The sequence below is a fragment of the Chiroxiphia lanceolata genome, chromosome 1, assembly GCF_009829145.1.
Source record: "Chiroxiphia lanceolata isolate bChiLan1 chromosome 1, bChiLan1.pri, whole genome shotgun sequence".
In the NCBI taxonomy this organism is placed as follows: Eukaryota; Metazoa; Chordata; class Aves; order Passeriformes; family Pipridae; genus Chiroxiphia; species Chiroxiphia lanceolata.
The window spans coordinates 129,193,273-129,214,507 of NC_045637.1; the positions used below are offsets into that span (position 1 = coordinate 129,193,273).

The following is a 21,235-nucleotide window of genomic DNA, read 5'->3' on the forward strand; positions in this document are numbered from 1 at the left end:
TAGTTTCAACCAATTTACCCATTAAAAGCATCAGGCTTACTAACCTGCAGTTCTCTAAATTTTCCTATGAAACCCTCTAGTGTGTGACTATGTTTACAACCTTGCTTCTTTTCTAGTGTAAAGTGGATATTCAGTAGATAAATTACAAACCATATTTTGGCACTTTTCATATGTTGATTTCTTCATAAATTTTGGGTAAAAATAGTTATGGTATCAATACTCATTTCATCAGTTCTTTCAAAAACTTGAAATGATGGCACTAGAAGCTGAGATAGTTCATCTGTCCTATCCCACTCAAGAGGATGGGGGCTAGATTGTCATAAGCTCCTCTAAACTGAGCACTGAGTCAAATAATTCATTCTGACTTTTTATGGTGTCTCCATTCTCTTGAGAACCTACTTTAGATCTTGATCTGTAGGTAAGTGCTACAGATTCCCTGCCAGGCTGGCAGGATTTTTTTCTATATTTCAAAAATATATGAAGAAGCTGGTTTTCAAATTTGTTTGTTTGTTTGGTTTACCTTGTTATTGTTTGCATCTATCTTTTCTATTTAATTTAATTTTTTTTCTAACCACAGCTTCTGCTTTTGTATTTTATAATCTGAATTTTTCTATAATCTGTCATGGTTTTGGACCTGTTTTATGCACATACCCCCACACCCCCCCACACACATATATATATACACAAGCACACACCCTTGACTGAAAGAGAGCATGTACCATGTTCTTAGACAAGATTTATGCCCCTCGTGTTTATTTTATCGTTTTAGCTAGTTTTTTTATAAATTGTGTGACATGCTGTCACAATGTCATCTGAATTCCAAGACAAAACCATTGAAATAGTATAAAAATCACTTCAAAGTCTTGTCATATTGTCTCAGTTTTGAAACGCTGAGATTTTATTGAGATTTTATTTACCACTGTAAGTAATTTCCACAATATTAAGCAACTATAAATCAGAGCATTCAAGTACAGCACGAAAATTTTATTGGAGAGCATCATACCTTGCTTATATTTTTGTAAACTGATGCTACTGGAGAGCATCATACCTTGCTTGTATTTTTGTAAACTGATGCTATTCCTAAGAGATTATCTTTAGCTCTTTATAACAATGGCAGTCCTTTCCAAGCAAAAATTAGATATGGTTGATCACTGACTTTCAGGCAATCAGTTGCCACTTTTAGGGGATGAGGAAAAATAGACATCTTTCCTATTAGAGAAAAGAAAGACACACCATATTTGTCATAGAGATACAGTTTTGAATTTCACTAGTCTGCTGAAAATTGTTCTAATTCATCAAAGTTCCTGGACTATTAAACGTAATCGAGAGTGACTTTGCAATTAGCAGTCTGACAGTGCTCTACTGCTGACACACATGTATGCTTGAAAGAAAGACATATGTACGTTATATGATGTGTTTTCCATTAGAAAGAAAATGGGATATGTTTGTCTGTGCTTAATCAAAACAATAAGTCTGATAAGGAAATTTCTCTTGGGGTTAGGTGGGTTCTTTTGGTTTGGTTTTCTGTTTGGTTTTTTGTTTGGGTTTTGTTTGTTCATTTGTTTGTTTTGTTTGTTGTTTGTTGGGATTTGGTTTTATTGGGTTAGGGGTTTTCTGTTGTTTTTAGGGTCTGTTTTACACTGGACAGTTAGAACAGATTAGCAGGCTAGAAACATTTAGGGAGAACTTTGGGTAGGTCTCTGTTGCATACAAAGCTCATGCAGATATGCTCACATATCAGTATATGTGCTGTTACATCTCCAGATGTCCAGACTTCTGTCTATTTTGATCCCTTTCAAGCAGAGGTTAAAGAAATTCATTCAAAAAGATACATTTATTATAAAAAGATTAATTTCTAGAACTTGGGTTTTATGGCTACAAATTATTAAAAAATTTTAAGCATATCAGGCAAATCTCCATCCACTGTAGTGTATAATATACACATACATATAGTGAAAGAATGATAACCACATCCCTTGTACCAATGGCTTTGAGAAGAATCTGATGATCTGATGTCAGTCCCAGATACATCCTTTCTCAGTGTGACTGAAAATTCTTCAATTAAAAAGAAAGTACATAAAACAGATAAAATGTTTTGGTTAAGATACTTATAATCAGATTACAGATAATTCATCCTGAAACTAAGAACCAGCCAAGGAACAATGGAAAAGTCTTTTTGCTTTGTCATAGGTGATACAGATAAGAATTGCAATCAGTAAATCCATGGATGTGAAGGATATGAATTTCACTTCATACATCCCACCAATTATCATATTTAGGAATATTGTCTAGGTTTACCTCCACTAGAATTAAAAACTGTGACATAATGAAACGAGACATCAAGTTTTCAGAAAAAGAGGCTATAAAGCTCTAACCCAGCTTCAAATCAGTTAATGAGACCCATTCTAGATATATAAATGGGCTCATTTAAAGTACAGTTTGAAAATAAATTGAAGCATTTAGAAATTTTTTCTTTGCATTCATGATTTCTCCTCCTCATACAAAATAGAAGAGACTGTTTAGTGTAATAACACTTAAAATCCCAAGACTCTCCTTTATTTTAATTGCTTGGGCAGTCTGAATTTCCAGAATGAAAATAAGGAATGATCATTTAGTTTGGGACTTGTCATCTGGGGTTACTCTTTAGTGTCTTATGACTTCTGCAGAACAGGGTGAATACAAAGGCAGATCCACAGTCTAGAGAAACTCCAATTCTTCCACAGTTTGTCACTATGACATATGAATCTAATTTATCAGATTTTTTAACATTGTTTTACCCTGTTTACACCGTGACTTCCATTCTGTTGACCTGAATAACCGAAGCCTATATATTTCTGATGGGATTTTTGTAAATAATTTCTCCGTCTGGCTTTTAAATTTCTTCTTGTGTGTTCAAGAGGTAATTTCAAAAGCTTTTGCAGGTTCTGTATCTAGTAGTCAGGAGTTTATGATTATCATCAAACAATTTCATAACTAAGATGCAGGGAATACATGCCATGAATTTTGAATCAAGTAACAGAGATGCAACAAGAGGCAAAAAACTTCAGCTGAAAATCTTTAACATGAGAGTCTTGATGGAGTCTGTACTAGAGTTTCATATGCTTTTTTAATGGTATTAGAACTTTTTTATTAACAAGATAAATAATACATTTTATTTCAAAATCTAAGCTTTATTTAACCACTATTTGTTGGTTTTTTTTTTCATTAGAAGCTAAAATTTTGGACAAAGTTCATTAAAAAAATGCAATTTTCAAAGAGACTTAGTTTCTCCCTGAAATAAATTCTTATTCATTTACAAACTCACTATCTGTATTATGTATTATGCTGTAATTTTTACTGTTTCACTTTCCATTATTTGATTGATTCAAAATGCAAATTAAAAACAGCAAAAAGATTATATACTTGCAAAAAATCCCCCCAACTTTAATAACTTTTGGTTGAACTGAAAAATTCTGAAACATTCTGAAAAATTTTTACCTTGGATTTGTTTTGCATTGCCTTTTTTAGACAATAAATTTGCTTTTTTAAAGTTTTATCTAATCTTGCCAGCGGGATTCCTATTTATAGTGAATATTAATGCAATGTTATCTCATGAGAGAGATTATGTTATAAATATTTATATATTTTTTTATAGCCTACTATAATTTACTGACCAAAACTCATGGAAGAACACAGTTCTCTAGCTCACTGATACAGAATATGTTAAGCCAAAACCCATTGAAAGACTCCCATTAACTTCAGGGGATCCTTTTAACAGATTCAGTGCATATTTTTTACCTCCATGTCTGCTGCCAGCAAATATGCACTAAGCATGAAAAAGATATCTAAAAAGCAGCCAGATATACTGCCTGGATCAAAGGAGCATGTTTCACTCTGCAGCCAGTTCCACAGCACCCTTCTGTTTTCCCACTGGCTGCTGGGCTTGGTATCAATTCTTTGTGCCTTGTACTAATCATTCCTCTTTTGTGCCTTTGCCTATTGAGCAGAAGCTTTTTATTGTGTCCAGAGCAGATTTCTGAAGTCACCTCCCAGGACTAAAAGCAGCACACGTACTGGACAAATACCTGGTGCTTTTAGTCTTCTGATAGGCAATCTGAAGCCCAGGAGGCCTGATAGGGTAGGAATAACATGATAGTGGAACTGGGAAATATGCCTTGACCAGGGACCATCCTAGGTGACACAGCAGTTGGTGCAGCCTCAGGAACTTTCTTCCCTTGTCTGATCCTATAACCCCTGCCAGCCAGTGGGAACTGATGAAGCACTTACCTATTATAAGAGTCTTAGAGTCAATGCATGAGATTTAACTAGCCTGCATCCAAACAAATTAGATAGAAGGGGATATTTTAAAATGCTTTTTATTGTTTTAACTTTAGAGACTGAGAAAAAAGACCTTTTTTAAGATTCTGTCATTCCCCTGCTTGCAGAAATACTGCAAACCTTCTACCACTGCCATAGTTTCAATGGCTTGCTGCAATTTGCCATTTGTGACAATGTTCAATAAATAGAAATTGTAAAGTGCATCAAAATTATATTTAAGAATCCTCTTCATCTGCAGAAGACCTGGTTATTAGCTATATTGCACATTTAGCTCCAAGGGTTCTGATTATAATCAATAACTAATCAGAAAGTAACTTACACAAATGAAATCCTGAATAATATAAAACTGAGTCATAACTTCCCCAAGTACATAAATACTAACCCTTTTATTGAAAAAATATGCAGTTAGCACTTTTTCTCTTTTTATTGTAGCATCTTTTTCAGAAACAAATTTAAAAAGTGAATTTGCAGCAGCAGCCTCTGCTTTCAGGGGCTCTGTATCTACAGTAGTGCATCCACTTTAATCAGAAAAGTTGGACAAGTGCCCTCTCAAAGGCATGGTGCTGGAGAGAACATGCAGGTGGACCTGATTGGAATGGAAGATCCAGGGGTAGAACACCTCTCTGAAATGGACAAAAATGAATCAGAAATCCATCTGCAGAACATGCAAGCTAACGCTTGCCTCAGCTCGGAAGCATAACTCAAATGCTGTGGGAAAAAGTGTGGTGAATAGAGTTATTTATGGATGTCCAGGGATGAAAGCTTTGCCTATAAAGAAAACCCACAGACACTCAGTGAGGTAAGCACCAACAGTGTAATAAGATTTAATGTGACCATCAAAAGGGAAATAAAATGGAAAACTTTTTGATCACACTTTCTATAGCGAGGGCAAACTGCAGGAATGACCTTTACTGCTAATGCCAAAACAGTGAGCCAAATTCACTCCCGGTGTGACAGTGCTGAATTCCAGTAAATTACGCCAGGGATGACCTTGGTCCATTCTGTTTACATATCTTAGCTATAAGTACCCAACAGTACCCAGAACATATTGCTTGAAGCAAAAACTTTTAACAGTCCAGAAAAATCACAACCCCCCCCAAAAAACTAAACAAACAACGAAAAAAACCTACAAAAAGAAAAAAAAACTCACAAAAACCAGCCAATTTTACTGAAAATTCAATTCAACTTGGGCTTAACTACAACACCAACAACAAATTGGGGGTAATTCCTGCTCAAGAAATGGCTTCACTATCCACCCAAAACACAATAGCATGCACCAAACATTTCACTACCAGAGAACAAAGCAAAACAGAACATTTTTCATTTATTATGAGTATCCTGAAGGTAAAACTGTAGTACCTAACAGCTTCTAAAATGTTCTTGCTTTACGTTTTTAACTGTTCCATGGACAGCTTTTATGCCATCTCTTATTTGGCTTTTATCACTGGCCCTCATGGCAGGAGAGATGAAAATCTACAATAATTCCCCAAAACATCAAGAATTCATAGCAGGCTTAGCTCATGTAATTCTAACTAACAGTAAAGTGCTGGTAGCAGTGCACCTGTAACAACTACTTAGACCTTTTTCCCCTACATTGACCCCAAAACAATCCCAGGACACCTACAAGAGGAAGTATCGTCACTGATGGACTCCAGCACCTGCAAAAACAGTTTTTTAACAAAAATGTTAAAATTGTTTAGCAGGTCCTGGGGTCCATCAGTGCTGGCACATTTTAAACATCACCTCCTAAGGGCACAGGAGCAATAGTTCCCAAATGCTGGAAGTTGAGCAGGAGAGGCAGAAAGTTGCCTTGGATGAACAGGAATCTTCTCGTGGAAATAAGGCAAAAAAGGAAGTGTATGCCCAGTGAAAGCAGTCAAGTGACATGGGATGAATAGAGATGCTGCTTGACACCATAGGCAGAAAATTTGTGTGATCAAAGCTCAGCTGGAGTGGAAGCTGGCCAGAAACACAGGAGACAATAAAAAGAGTTTTTCAAATATATTAATGGCAATAGGCAGTATAGAAATATCATTGGGCCATTAGAGAATGAGAATAGTCACCTCACAATCAAGGTGACAAGACAGAGGTGTTTAACACTTTCTTTGCCTCTCTCCAACAGTGATGACGGAACAAGGGGGTCTCAGTGCCCTGAGGTAGAGGACCATGACTGCCAGAACGATCAACTCCAAGTCGACCCTGAAATTGTGCGGGATCTGCTACTCAAGCTGGATCCCCACAAATCTATAAGGCCTGATGGGATTTGTCCCAGAATCCTCAAAGATCTAGCTGATGTCATCACAGAACCTCTCTTCATGATTTTTGAGTGGTCTTGGGAATCCAGAGAGTCCCAGCTGACTGGAAGCTGGCAAAAGTTCTCTCAGTTTTCAAAAGGGGAAGAAGGAGGACCATGGAAACTGCAGGCCTGTTAGTCTCACTTCTGTGCCTGGTAAAGTTATGGAGAAGATTATTCTGGGAGGTACTGAAAAATGCCTGAAAGACAACGCAGTCGTTGGTCACAGCCAGCACAGCTTCATGAGAGGGAAGTTCTGTTTATGTAACCCAAATAGTTGATCAAGGGAAGCCAGTTGATGTAACTCTTTGGATTTCAGTAAAGCTTTTGGTACTGTCTCTCACAGGATCCTTCTGGAGAAAATGTCCAGCACACAGATGGATAAACACATCATGTGGTGGGTGAGCAATTGGCTCACAGGTCGAGCAGAGAGGGTAATAGCAAATGGGGTAACGTCAGACCGGTGACCTGTCACTAGTGGGGTTTCACAGGGCTCCATTTTTGGCCCTGTGCTCTTCAACATCTTCATAAATGACTTGGATGCAAGACTGGAGGGGATACTAAGCAAGTTTGAAGATGACATGAAACTGGGAAGAGCTGTCGATTTCCTCAAAGGCAAGGAGGCCCTGTAGAGAGACCTTGACAAATCAGAGGGCTGAGCAATCATCAATCATATGAAATTCAACAAGGCAAAGTGCCAGATTCTGAACCTGGGATGGGGTAACCCCAGATGTACAGACAGACGGGGGAATGAGATGCTGGAAAGCAGTGCCTGGGGGAAAGGGACCTGGGGGTCCTGGTCAATGGCAGGTTGAATATGAGTCAGCAGGGCCCTGGCAGCCAGGAGAGCCAACCATGTCCTGGGGGGCATCAGACAAAGCATCGCCAGCTGATCGAGGGAGGGGATTGTCCTGCTCTGCTCTGAACTGGGGCGGCTTCACCTTGAATATTGTGTGCAGTTTTGGGCACCACAATGTAAGAAAGACATTAAGCTGTTAGAGAGCGTCCAAAGAAGGGCGATGAAGATGGTGAAGGGCCTTGAGAGGAATCTGCCTGAGGAGTGGCTGAAGTACTTGGTTTGTTGAGCCTTGAGAAGAGGAGACTGAGGGGAGACCTCATTGCGGTTACACCTTCCTTGTGAGGGGAAGAGGAGGGGAAGGCACTGATCTCTTCTCTGTGAGGATCAGAAACAGAATCCAAGGGAATGGTCTGAAGTTGTGTCAGGGGAGGTTTACACTGGGTATTAGAAAAAGGTTCTTCCCCCGGAGGGTATTTGGGCACTGGAACAGCCTCCCCAAGGAAGTGGTCACAGCACCAAGTCTAACAGAGTTAAGGAGCATTTGGACAACACTCTAAGGCACATGGTGTGACTCTTGGACATGATCCTGTGCGGGGCTCGTTGGTCTTTGTGGGTCTCTTCTCATTCTGCATGTTCTGTGGTTCTGTGATACTGTAGTTCACATAAATATATATATACATATATATACTTATATATATATATACTATAGCGCTTTATAGGGTTATTCCCAGGATAAATGGCTTCACCAAAGACAGATAGTTGCTTCAGTAATAGTAGTGTATGACTTGAGACAATACCAGAACAACTTGGGACAATACAGAATCAGAGGAACTGATTCTGCTTTATTGTCTTCAAAACAAAAAGCCTGGGCCACTGAATGACCCATGGTCTCTGGCTCCCCCAGAGTTAAAATAGTCTTCCAGTGTTGTACAGATTTTCCACTGTACTCACAGTATGCGCTCAGAAAGACCTGCAAAGACCTCAATATCAGGACAAGGATCTGGGTAGCAATTCGAACCATAGCTTTCTTTCATTCAGTGACTACAAATCAGAAGGCAGGGTGCCTAGAAGCTCAAAACATCTCTACTTCAAACTGCCCAGTCTTCTCAATCCTTCCTTTAGTAGGTTTCACTTTCTCATTCTGTAGGCACTCAGACACCAATGGCAACTGTCTTTCTTCAGTGCTGTGCTTTTCATCTGCCTCACACCAGTCTCAGCCTGTGATCCTATTTCTCTTTGCACATTATGATGTGAAATCTTGTCGCCTACTAAAAGCCACACACATTAAAAAGAATCCTTAAGAAAATGTGAGTAATTGTTTCAGGCAGACGTATGTAATAAGACAGAATGGAAAACTGATATTTCTGAAAGTGGTTTTCTGGATACTGAGTTTACTGAGATGTAAAACACAGAAATCCATGGAAAGACAACATGAACTCTGCTCCCTACAGTTTCATCTCATTTCACAAGACATGTCTATCAAAAACCTCAGTGATTTATTAGAGTTTTTAGTGAGAATGTAACAAAGACATGTTAGAGTTCATTAAAATGGCAATTTCTGTGATAAAAGCAAACATCCACTAATAAAACCAGTCAAAACTACTTATAAAGGAACTATCAAAATAAATTCTGTTATATGGTAAAAAGTAAACAGAAATTGTAAAGGAAAAGTAGACTTTTCATCTTGTGAGCACCAAAAAGTTCATAACAAAGCTAATCCAGAATTATGACATCATAAACCAAAACTAACTCTGGATCATCTTCTTTGGGTTTATTTCTGTTTAATTTTTTTTTAATTCTTTAGGAAGGAAAGGTGTCTCTTTAAACAAGAATAGAGTGTAAAAACTTACCAAGTAGAATAGCAAAACCAGACTGAGAATATATGAAATGTCCAATTAACTTCCATAAGGAGTTAACACTGTAACCTGGAGGTGATGATATAAATACCGGTGATATTAATTGTTCCATTTTAACTGCATTGTTTCACACTAATCTCACTGGTAATGTTATTATATCATAAAGATACATTCTCTGCCACTTCTCTTTGTTCTCAAATACCCTAGTTTTTGCATAACAGGAACTGTCTGTTAGAGCCTGGAGTCAGCTCTGGCCTTCACAGTGTTGAGGCTAAGATTAACTCTGAAATGTGAAAAATTGAAAATGTAATCACAGAGTCAAGTTGATTTGTTGCTATAAAATAAATGCAGCAGGGCTACTCTATTATATATTTTCATATGTATTTCTGCAGAGCAATCACATAAAGAAGTTATAAACAAATGTAAGATGCTGGACAATTTTAACACAAAACCCAGGAATCATGTAGGAGGCCATAAGGTTTTCTTCATAATCTATTCCCAGGATAGTTTCTGAAATATTTCTGACCATAATTTGGATTAAAGCTTTTCTTGACTTGAAAAACACATTGTTATACCTGAGTTTTTCAGTGGGGCAATTTTAGGCAATTGCATAGGAACAGAAAGTTACCTATAAGAATTAAGAGATCTCCCACAAAAGACATATAATAAATGATGATTCTGTGAAGGCTTTCTCACATAAATGACTAAGAATATCCAGTCCATTTTGTGAATTGGTAACGGCAAAAAAGTCACCTTCAGAGGAGCGCTTAGCATAGAATTAGACAGACACAGGATAAGAAAATAGAAAGGATGTTAACCAATTACTTAAGCACAGCCTGTACAAATGAAATCAATGAACGTTTACCTACATCAGAAATTAGATTTACCAGGACAAAAGAGAAGAAATTAGAAAGTTTCTTGATAACAGAGTTAATGATTATTGAAAGGTTTGAAACTTGCAAAATACTAGCCCTCTAAGATCAGAGTGTATACATTCAAGTCCAAAGGAGTTAGAAAACAAATTAATTTAGTGGATATTTTTATAAGTTTATTAAGCCCAAGAGAAAACATTAAAGTTTGAAACATGTCCAACATCATTACTTACAGAAGAGTAACAATACATTAGGAATTTTCACATTCCCTAGCCCTACCCATATTTGTTGTTACAGATCACATAAAATAGATTTAGTTTATGTTATTTAATTTTGTATGAAAACCTAAGTATTCAGTATGGCTAGGAACAGGAGACCACACTTTCCTCGGGATAGAAGTCCTTGTTGATATGCAACAAATCATTCTTATTACTGGCAAACCAGTCTCAGTTTTTCACTGACTTCCATGCATTCTTCAAGTAAAGGCTTGGGAGAAAAGGAGAGCTGCTGACTTCTGTTGAGGTAAAACTGGTTCTGGTTTTAGTAGTTGAGTAGTTGAGTTAACATTCTTGCACCAACTCTATTCACAATCTTTTTCAGCATGATGCTCCAAAGGGCCACAGCAGACCTCGATGATCAGGACGGTATCTCCATTCGATAGCGTACTGATGGAAGCCTATTCAACCTAAGGCGACTGAAGGCCCACACTAAGACCTTAAATCATCTTGGCCAGGACCTGCTTTATGCTGATGACGCCGCCCTTGTTGCCTACACAGAGGCAGCTCTGCAGCATTTAACATCCTGCTGAGTTCTTTGGGCTGGAAGTCAGCTTGAAGAAGACAGAAGTTCTCTATCAACCTGCACCTCAGGAAGTCTTCCTTCATCCCCATATCACCATTGGCCAATCAGAGCTCAAATCAGTCCAGCAGTTTAATTACCTAGGTAACCTCATCTCCTCGGATAGTAAGATTGATGGAGAGATAGACAACAGGTTAGGAAAGGCATATAGTGCCATCGGAAACCTTAATAAAAGAGTTTGTTGAAATAAACACCTGAAGAAAAGTACCAAGATCAGTGTTTACAGAGCCATAGTGCTGTCTACTCTCTTATATGGTTCTGAATCATGGATCATCTACCGCCACCACCTGCGACTCCTAGAACGCTTCCATCAACGCTGCCTCTGCACAATCCTAAACATCCACTGGTCAGATTATGTGACCAATACATCTGTTCTAGAACAAGCAGCAGTCACAAGTATTGAGGCCATGTTGCTGAGAACACAGCTGCGTTGGGCAGGGCACATCTCCAGGATGAAGGACCACCGCCTCCCTAAGATCCTGCTTTATGGTGAACTTACCACTGGCTGCTGCAAGAGAAGAGCCCTCAAGAAAAGATTCAAGGACTCCCTGAAGCAACATCTCAGCCTTGACCATATTGATCAACATAACTGGTCTACTCTGGCCTCTAATCGGGAGACCTGGAGACACACCATCTACAACGCTGCTGCTTCCATTGAGAACGCACGCAGGATCACTCTTGAGGAGAAAAGAATGCTGAAAGAATCGTGCCTTGGAGAATTTACCACCTAAGGAGTCCTTCTGCTGTACCTTTTGCAATCGGACATGTCTATCTCGTATTGGCCTTATTAGCCACCAGTGTGCTTGTAACAAATGTGGATAGAGCCTTTCTCAAATCTTCGTTCACGAAGCCCAGCCATGATGAGTTAACATGACTTATATTACTACAAACTAGTGATCAAGTAACCAAATAATTAGATTCCACTGTGTTAGCAGAATAAGAAACACAGAATGGCACAAATTCATTGTCTTATGTTTTCTTTCCACACTTCTTTCCTCCTTCACATCTGTGGCATGGTTTGGATGAAGACAAAGTAGAGCAGAACACTGTCTTGTGGGAGCTTTAGATCAAAAGAGAATTTACCTGTACAGGGGCAATTCTTAATTTCTCATTTACTAGTATAATCTGGTCCTTTCAAATTATCAGATATCATTTAGTCCGCAGAAGTTTGAGGTGAAACAACATCAGAGTTTTCACCAGGATAGATGCAAATTATAGGATGTTTAATACTAACTTGGTGTTGGCATTTCCTTTTGTTTAATTTTTTTAATCAAATTTTCAGAATAAAACTTGTGTGGGACTACAAAAATTTTGTCCTATCAATAAGGGCTAGTCAGTGGTATTTTCAGCATCTCTATATTACAAACTACAGAAATCTGAACTAGATTTTCACAGGTTTACTCAGACATGCAGGAGCAAAGTAGCTGCAATAGCACGAAGTTCATTTGAAGTGAAATCTAATCTACTGAAAAACTGCCTCAGAAGAAGGATAATTTAGCCTCTGTGGTATTCCCTGCTAGCATGCCTAGACAGCTCCCAGTGCCATGCTAATTAACTTAAAAATGGCTCACTAGAGGTATCTATGCACTGTATTCTTCAGGAGCAGTATACTAATAGCAATATGCAAAAAACACTTTGCTGAATAAAAATGGATATATATAGTGACTTGAGATAGCCTTGTACTTATGCTAAATGAGCATCCTCAAAAAGGACAAATCATGCATCTTTCCTGACGTGAATTCTAATTAGACATTAAAGCAGTTTGAAGGAAAGACTCTAAGTGAAACCTTGCCATATTTAAAATTCATGTGTATGCCAAAAGATTAATTTGATATAAGATATGCAACTATATGTAGACAGAAACACAATCTTTTTCCTATACATTTTTTTCTTCAATAAAAACCTGGATTGTAAGAGTGAAGAGAAACTTCAGACAAATTTTCTATTGCAATCTTAGCTTTATATGTAGATTATTTGCTCTAGCAAAATACAGACTCTGTTACCACAGATTAGAATCAGAAACCAGGAATGACATAAAATGTACTAGAAACCTATGGAAGACTGGGTCTACAATTGATGAGACAGAGTAGAGATCAAAACTGAAAGCCATTTTCTACTCCAATGCCCAAAATAAAAAAGCAGAAGAAAGACACTTCCACAAAATATCACCAGTAATAAGAGTTCTCATACAAAGAAGAAAACAGGTGTAGAAGAATTAGGCTAAGTTTTAGAAAAATTATAGTTGGCAGAAAAATAACTGAAAGACATTTCAAGCAGCTCTGGGTTTGGAAATAAAAAGTAATTCCAAATGTACACGACAAAGTGTTGTACATATTTTCTTGAAATTCATCTTATTCAGATGTTGATTTGTTCACTTGTTTACTGGTTGTTCTGTTTAGCCATGTCAAATATCCAGGCATGAAAGTATGATGAATTATAATAATGGTGATGAGACTGCAAATAAATTACCTTAAATACATTAAAATGAATCCTTAATTAAAGCTAAATACCTAAGCATATGTAATGCTAAGGGGTTAATATCTACACATATACTTGAGTGATTTCCTGACAACTGGGTTTTTTTCAGTAGATGTAGGTATTATAGTTCAGTTTCACCTTTGTGATTCATCATAAGTGATTATCAGGTGTTCATTGAAGTTTTCAGCTTCTTCACCTTTGTTCCTGAACTTGGCTGCTAAATTTCACATATATGTATTAATACAGAAAATAATTTTAGAAACTTTTATTTACAAATAGTTAATATCCATTCTAGAAAGATGTCTACTTTCTCACAGTGATGGTACAATATTAATATTATACTAATCTTTTTATATAGAATATTTACATTTTAGGGTACTTATTGTGTGAAAAATGTTTGGTTGGACAAGTAGATTAAAGAGATAAGAACATATCTTACTCTCTGTATATGTATTGTAACTGAACTATTTTATGCCAAAAGAAAGTAATTTAACGTATTCTGGCATATATGAACGCACAGGAAATTAAATAGAAAGTGTCTAGGGATTTTAAAAAAGACAATATTAATTGAAAGAAGGGACAGGAGACTGTGTATAAGGGTCTAAAGGAACAAAGGTAGGTTATTTTTTATTCTGTGTAAGGTCTAGTGTAGCTGATTGTTCGAGATAGTCTGCCCGTAAAAAAGAACAATATCTAATGAGGATGGATGTATCACCTAAGCATGTAAGAAATGGCTGCAGCAAGAAGAGAATTGTGATGCATGTGGAGGGTTCTTTTTTCTTCAGGTCCCTCTTCTATGATTGGCTTTGAAAACAGAGAAAATTTTTTCTACATTTGTTGAAATGACACAACGGAAACAAATGTTAACCATATTTAAATGGTTTCCCTTTGGGAAAGTCAGAGATGCAAGAGAAGTGCTAATTTCCATGCATGCTTTGTAAGAGATTGAGGTTTTCATCCTCTGTTGTGTGTTGGCATTATGTTGTTTATTTCCCAGTGATAGAAAGAACTGTGAACATGGTGCAAAATAAGGAACTGTTGTTAGAGTGTGTCTATTCACATGGAATGCTCATTAATCTTATACTGTTCAGACAGGACATATCTTTTTGTACTTTTAAATTTTGTGCCATGCTTAGGCATCAAGAGCTATGTTGATTTGTAACAGACTAAAATTCATAGTTGTTCTTAATCATATTAATTTCTGTTGCCACCAAGGCCACTGTATTAATTTCTGATTAATAGAATTAATAGAATTAGATTAATAGAATTAATTTCTGATACCATCCCATATTCAAGATTAATTTATTGCATGTACACTTAATAGTTTAAAATAACATGTATTATAAGGTTTTGGCACTTTAAGAGATGAAAACAGCTGCAAAAAGACATTAAAAGGTCAAAAGTTTTAGTCAGTTTCCCATCAATTTTTTTTAGTTCTATGTCCTTTTTCTCATTTCATTTATCCTTGTTCAACTTCTCAAAATTGATCAACACTTTTCTCAACAACTATTCCACCCTCCACTACATCACTCTCCTTTAGAACACACATCTCAGCTTTTGATGAGAACAAAAAGATGAAAGATTGAAATCTTCCCGGGATCAAAGCCTGGGATATTTGAAATCATAAGAGTTTTCCATATATGATGCAGTGACTTATTGACTCTGCTTCTTTCACTGTAGAATTAAGTGCCTTCCTTTCCTTCTGACTCAATACCTCTCTGGATCTAGCTGGAACAGCCCTAAAATAACTTTTCTTCTTGTGTCTTAGTCAAAACCCTGACACATCAGCCCAACAGAATGGGTCTGGAGAAAAAAATGCTTATTCTCAGATCCCAAGGTACCTGATGAAAAGAGGTTTCTCCAAGGTGGATTGCTCCACCTTGGGCTCCAAGGAAGTCACAGGAATCATGATCTTCAAAATGATTCTGGACTATGGAATATTTTGAGTCCACTCCTTCAATTAATCAGGTGAGAGAAAGGACAAAAAGAAGGGAGGAAAAAAAATGCAGACATTAGTTTCCATTAATTACAATATGTAAGACATATTTCTTTATTTTCTGATAAGATCCTGTTACTCTTGTGTTTTGGACAGCTACCATTCATTCTACATATTCTTTAAAGTATTTAGCACAATGAAGCTTCATTTAGTCCAAACCATCATTACTGTAAACAAAATTAATGAAAACAGTAAGTGAATATTGCTCAAGAACTTTAAATGTGTTTTTTTGGTTGGGCTCGTTCTCATGAGTCCATTCTTTATGGCCGTTATCTGCAAGTAATTCTTCTTACAAAGGAAAGGCCTACAGTTGAAAATTATTCAGATGCCAATTGTGAAAAATTAATTCATAGCCTATAATTATGATGATAATGACACCATGAGTAATCATAAATCACCATTATGACTGCATGATCACTGATTATTGTAGCACTGGGCTTTTGGTTAGTACCCAGTAATATTTTTAGGAGCTACATGGCAAACTGAAAACATTGGCAAAGTAAACTTTACTGCAATGAGGCTACTAATTTACAATGTAATGTTTCTTGAAATATTATGTTTTCTTGTTTATCTGTTTTTCCTATAAAAGTGTAGTCGCATAGGCTGCTTGTGAATAACTCACTCTAAATTATTCAAATATGATAGCATCATACATCCTAAGATGGAACTAATTACAAGGATGGGCTGGAGTCTTCAATAATCTGGAATATTGTTTTTTAATGTAATTCTGCTTCTGAAATAATTACTCAGAATCAATCACTGTCAGGATTATAGCAATAATCAAATTGGAGTTAGAAGCTGTTGATAATATCTCAGAGTCCAATTTCTCCCCACAATAAGGAGATCAAATCAATCCAGCAACTGAGAATTACATTAGGACTATTCTAAATATAGTTTGCATGCATCATTTTACATTTTTTGATCTTGGGTTCATTTTCACTTTATTTGGAATAAATATGTCCATGCCAAACTTTAGACAGTATTTTAAAAATAAACCAAATTATTCTCAATTTATCTGAATAGTGACTTTCACTGCAAGAACTACAGCATTCTTTCCACTTCCGGTGCTGATTTGTGATTCAAAAGGAGGACAACAAAATAGGTCCCAAATGTTTGTTTCTCCTTGACTCCTGAAAGAACACCAAGAAAGAAATCTGTCTGTTAAACCAGTGACTTGCTAAGTATGTAAATATATGTGATAATCTACTGTTACTAAACTTATAAAGACTATGTATTTAGTTATCTTTATTTTAAAAATTGCAATGAATATTCTGTCTTAAAAGGATATAAAAACATTTATTTGGCTTTGAATTTAAGCAAAAGGGAAGATTTGGACTGCATTTTCCAAGGAGAATAACAATTAAAGTATGCATTTGGAAGTAGTCCAACTTCAGAAGAAAAATAATTAAAGTTAGTAAACAGAATTGTATTAATGACACCACCTTACTGAAATCAGGCTAGAAGATCGGTGTCATATTTTTTCTCTACTTTATTGGTTTGCTGGATTCAGAAGTTAATTCTTCAAGCTCTTTATGTACTCTTCCAATGACTTTGTATCTTTCACTGCCTTGTTCTTCTGCAAGAAATGAGTTAGCAATTCAGTGCTGCATTATATAGGATCTTGATAAGACAAAGTTATGGAGTCAATTGCAAATCTGCCTGAATTGTGTCAGCTTATTATTTTGACCAGGGATATTACTGGCAATTTTGCTGACCTCTGCCTAAGTGAAGCATTTATTGTATGTTGTCTCCTCAACAAATGTTCTCTTTCCACATAGAAAAGAGGAGATAAAAAAGAGCTGGGAAGGAAAAGGGAAAACAAACAAAGTAAAGAAGTGTTCCAAGAAAGAGAACAGAAGTAAAATATGTAGGAGCAGAGCAGAAGCCGATATACGTGAAGAACAAAACTTAATTCTAGGAAAATGGAAAAAGATATGTATCTGTCAAGTATATAGGCACAAAAAATACCCTGCTATGCCAGTTTTCACAACTCTCAATGCACTTGCTAGTAGGTATAGTAGCCCTATTATGCACTTTAAAATCCTGTCAGGCATCTGACTCCCTTTTATGAAAGTAAACACTTCGAAAGTGCTGTCTAATATCTTAATATAATTTTGAAATTTTTACATTCAAGAAGTCACAGAAAATTGCAAAATTATTCAGACCATATGTCAGTCCTATATTCTATAAAATTCTATTGATTGTTTTCCATCCAATTAGTATATTTTTCATCTGGATTTTAACACATTTATGTAAATAATTTTGTCAACCTAACTAAAAATATACACTAAAATCACTTAATCAAAAGAAAGCATCCCGTTTCTCTCAAACAAGACCAATTTTTTGATGAAACTTAAAATTTCCCTTTACATTTAATTGTCCAGAAAAATTGTTGTATTCTTGATAATGCCTACAATTCACTTCCTCCAGACATGCTAGGAAAAAAAAAAAATATAATGAAGGCATATTTTAATTAATATATAAATATTACTATTATTATTAGCCTAACTTTAATTTATATATACAAGATTCTAGAGTAATACATGTATACTGTATGATGTTCTTACATTTTTAAGGAACATTAAATTGGAAATAAATTTCATTATATTTACCTAATTTTGATGCTATGTTATATGGGCAGAGGCACATAAAGGGAGAAATAGGGTTTCAATATAAAAAGAATTGGGCTTTTAATATCTACCTAGTTATAAACCCTGACCTATTTGAAAGTCTGAGATGATGGTAAGTAAGATAGAAGTTAGACTTTAGGCTTTCCGGCTTGTCTTCTGACATTCATTAATTATTAAGTCATATCACATTCATGAGAGAAATTTTATATCCCGTATAAAACCATTACACATCTTTTCTCAAGGCAAATATACTTTCACAGAGAGAAGGCTGAATGAATACACAAATGGCAGGTGAATTCTTAGGGTTCTTTGAAAAAGTGTGTTTCTAAAAACAACACATGTAAAACCTCCAAAATTTACTAGGAAAATAGTGTGAGGCTGAAGACCAGTTTTTACATAATGGACATTACTCAAACTGACAGAAGTGTCTTTAACTTCATAATTTCTTTGGTGGCTAGTGCAAGCCAAATGCAAAAAAAATTCCCCACTAAATCAACGAAAATTTTGTTGCAGACCTCACGAGGGCAACAAGAAGCTCTGATGTTTGTCTTGTTTTTATTTCATTTGTCTCCTCTACTTTGTACGTGAGCAAGGATTACTGGTAAAAATCCCAAAGTATATAAAATTTAATTCTCAGGTGTGCAATAACCAGGACTTTTTCTCTAGACCCCCCTCTCATTCTGGCTGGCATGACCTGCACTCAGCAAGAACACAAGCAGAACCACGGGACTCAGGCACTTGTCCTTGCTGCGTCATGGCAGCAGTGGTTCTGATATTAATCCTTTCATCCTGTGGTACTAACACCCTGTTACACTACTGTACCCACCCAAGGTGTAGGCCATCTGAAGTCACTGAGGCAAAGGACTTTTTGATGACACCATAACAATGAATTGTGCTGCCTGGTTCCAAATGCCTTTTACAAGGCTAAACTGATGCCTTAACTCATCACCATGTCATCTCGATCTACCTAACTTACCCCTTTAAATAGCACCAGAGAGTCTTCAGCAGGACATATGCAAGTTAGTTGTGTGTCTGCACCTTTCGTGGCTGTAGACCAGGGTCTGAGCCCTGACCCAGTCAGCATTTTTCACATGGAACAGAACCACATTCCCTGAAAGTACAATCCCCTAGGTAGCTGGAAACCACTTCCAGCTGACTAGAGTCTCCCTGAGCTGATGTAAAGCAGCACACTACCAGGAGGCTCTATGCTTTCTTATATTGCTTCTTCACCACCCTCTTACAAAGCAGAAAATTGAAGGAGAGTAAAGAATGATCAGAGCCTGGTTTAACCCTGTTTCCTGTCCCGGGAGGTTCACTGAAGCACACCTGGGAAGGCAGAGAGGCAACAGTACTGCTTGGCTCATTGAGTCTAATTGTCCGCTCTGGGAAGTTAGGCTAAAACAGTAAGAAGAAAGTTATTCAATTCCCACTTTAAGTGTCATCATCTTGTGTCTTAATTCTCAGAAAATAAGTGTTGTTACTGAGCCAAGCCAGGAATTCATCACATATTTAAAGCAACAGCATCCAAACTGCCAATTCGTAAGTCAAATTATGTTTCTATGGTTTTTGTTTTCTTTAATCACAGCACTCCAGCCATTTTTTCTATCTCAGGTGACACTGGAAAGGTTTTATATCAGTCCAAGAGAGATAAACATCTCTCTGATGACACTATAGGTTTGAAACATAGCTTTACCCTCTTAAGTCAGAGCAAAGTTGGAGCTATATCCAAACTAGGAACATTTTGAAGATAACAAATCATAGCCCAAGGCCCAGTTTCTGCAATGGGTAGGACTTAATCAGGCAGCTGCTTCTGCTGACATCACACGTTGCCCATAATGTGTGGGGTTACACATGGTTAGGTACAAATTACAAAGACAGGAGGGAAAAAACTGTCTCCACAGTCACTGTTCCCTTAGAGCTTTTGTTTACTCCTTGAGTAGTACAGCAGGTCAAATAGAATTTCCTATAAACAATTTGGTCTAGTTGTCTCCTCAAATTGGGATAATATAAAATAAAACAAAAGGCAAATTCCTCCCCTCATAAATATTCCAATATATGTTCACTTCAAACAAATACTGTTTCAGTAAGGCACCAACATTCTCTTCGTGTTCAACTTATCGCTTTCTGTTGTATTGTAGCTGACATTAGAAAAGAATTCACAGTAGAATTGTCATATAATAAACCAATATGATTGCTCTAGCCACATAAAACCAAAAGATTTTAATTATTTTCTGGAAAAAGGACCAGTGGAATTGATGTAGATATATCAATTTTATTGAACGCATGAATCTTTTCCCATTGTGAAGTTGTTCCAGAAAAGGACTACTTTCTAAAAATTGTTAAAAAACAGATTGTCTGGAAACAAATTACTGCTAGCTGTGTAGCTAGTACTAATTCAGGGCAAGGGGTGCACTTCAAAACCTTGTGATACGGTCTTAACTTTTTGCAGGTTAAAATGGGAATAATCCTTAGAACTGACAATTTTAATATATGTAACCAAGCAGCTCTGCCCTTTATATTTGCATTTGAGTTTCTGCATTGATAAAAATAAACACAGGTAACTCTCTGAACGCTGGGAGTACTGGATGGCTGGAAAGCATAAAAGAACTTTGCAACAGGTCAGCGCTTCATACGCAGCACATGCACAAGGTTTTGAACTCATAAGGCAGTATTCAGAGAAATGAATAGGTTTACACAGACAAGATGGTTTTCACACTCACATCTCAGTGAAAAAGACCCTCTGAGACAATTATTAGCTTGGATCACTGCTTGTGGACCCAGGCTGGCTGACATGTCTGTTCCAACATAAGGGTGTCTCTGGTCCTCACTCATCAGAATTCTTTTTTTAGGATCTGCATGGTCATGGTGTAGATATACTCTCTTTCAATTAGTTTTTCTTTGATTTTGGATACCTGAGCAGTTGCTACCTGGGAACTCAAAAGCCACTCAAACTTGACAATCTGCACATCTGTGATTGACAATTTCTTACTTTAATCTTCTCTGTGTATGAATGGAACCAACTTTTAAAAGACACAGTAGGCTCTGAATGCAGTAGACCATCTGTGTAAGCCACAAGAGCTGCCAAAAGCAGAGTACCCCTCCTGCGCTCTGCTTTTTAAATAGGTTCCTTGGGGAG

At 36.8% G+C, this 21,235-nt stretch overlaps 1 long non-coding RNA gene across 2 annotated transcripts; it reads right to left on the reverse strand.

Annotated features, from left to right (window-relative positions):
- Positions 1–1,108: 1,108 nt before the first annotated feature.
- Positions 1,109–18,870, reverse strand: LOC116794068. 2 transcript variants are annotated; one of them, XR_004359678.1, is made up of 4 exons: positions 18,615–18,870; positions 16,912–17,045; positions 15,315–15,427; positions 1,109–1,209 (listed from the first exon to the last, which is right to left on the reverse strand). It is a non-coding gene; the product is annotated as an uncharacterized LOC116794068 (long non-coding RNA). The 2 variants fall into 2 exon arrangements; XR_004359679.1 differs by having other exon boundaries at positions 18,794–18,853.
- Positions 18,871–21,235: the final 2,365 nt, after the last annotated feature.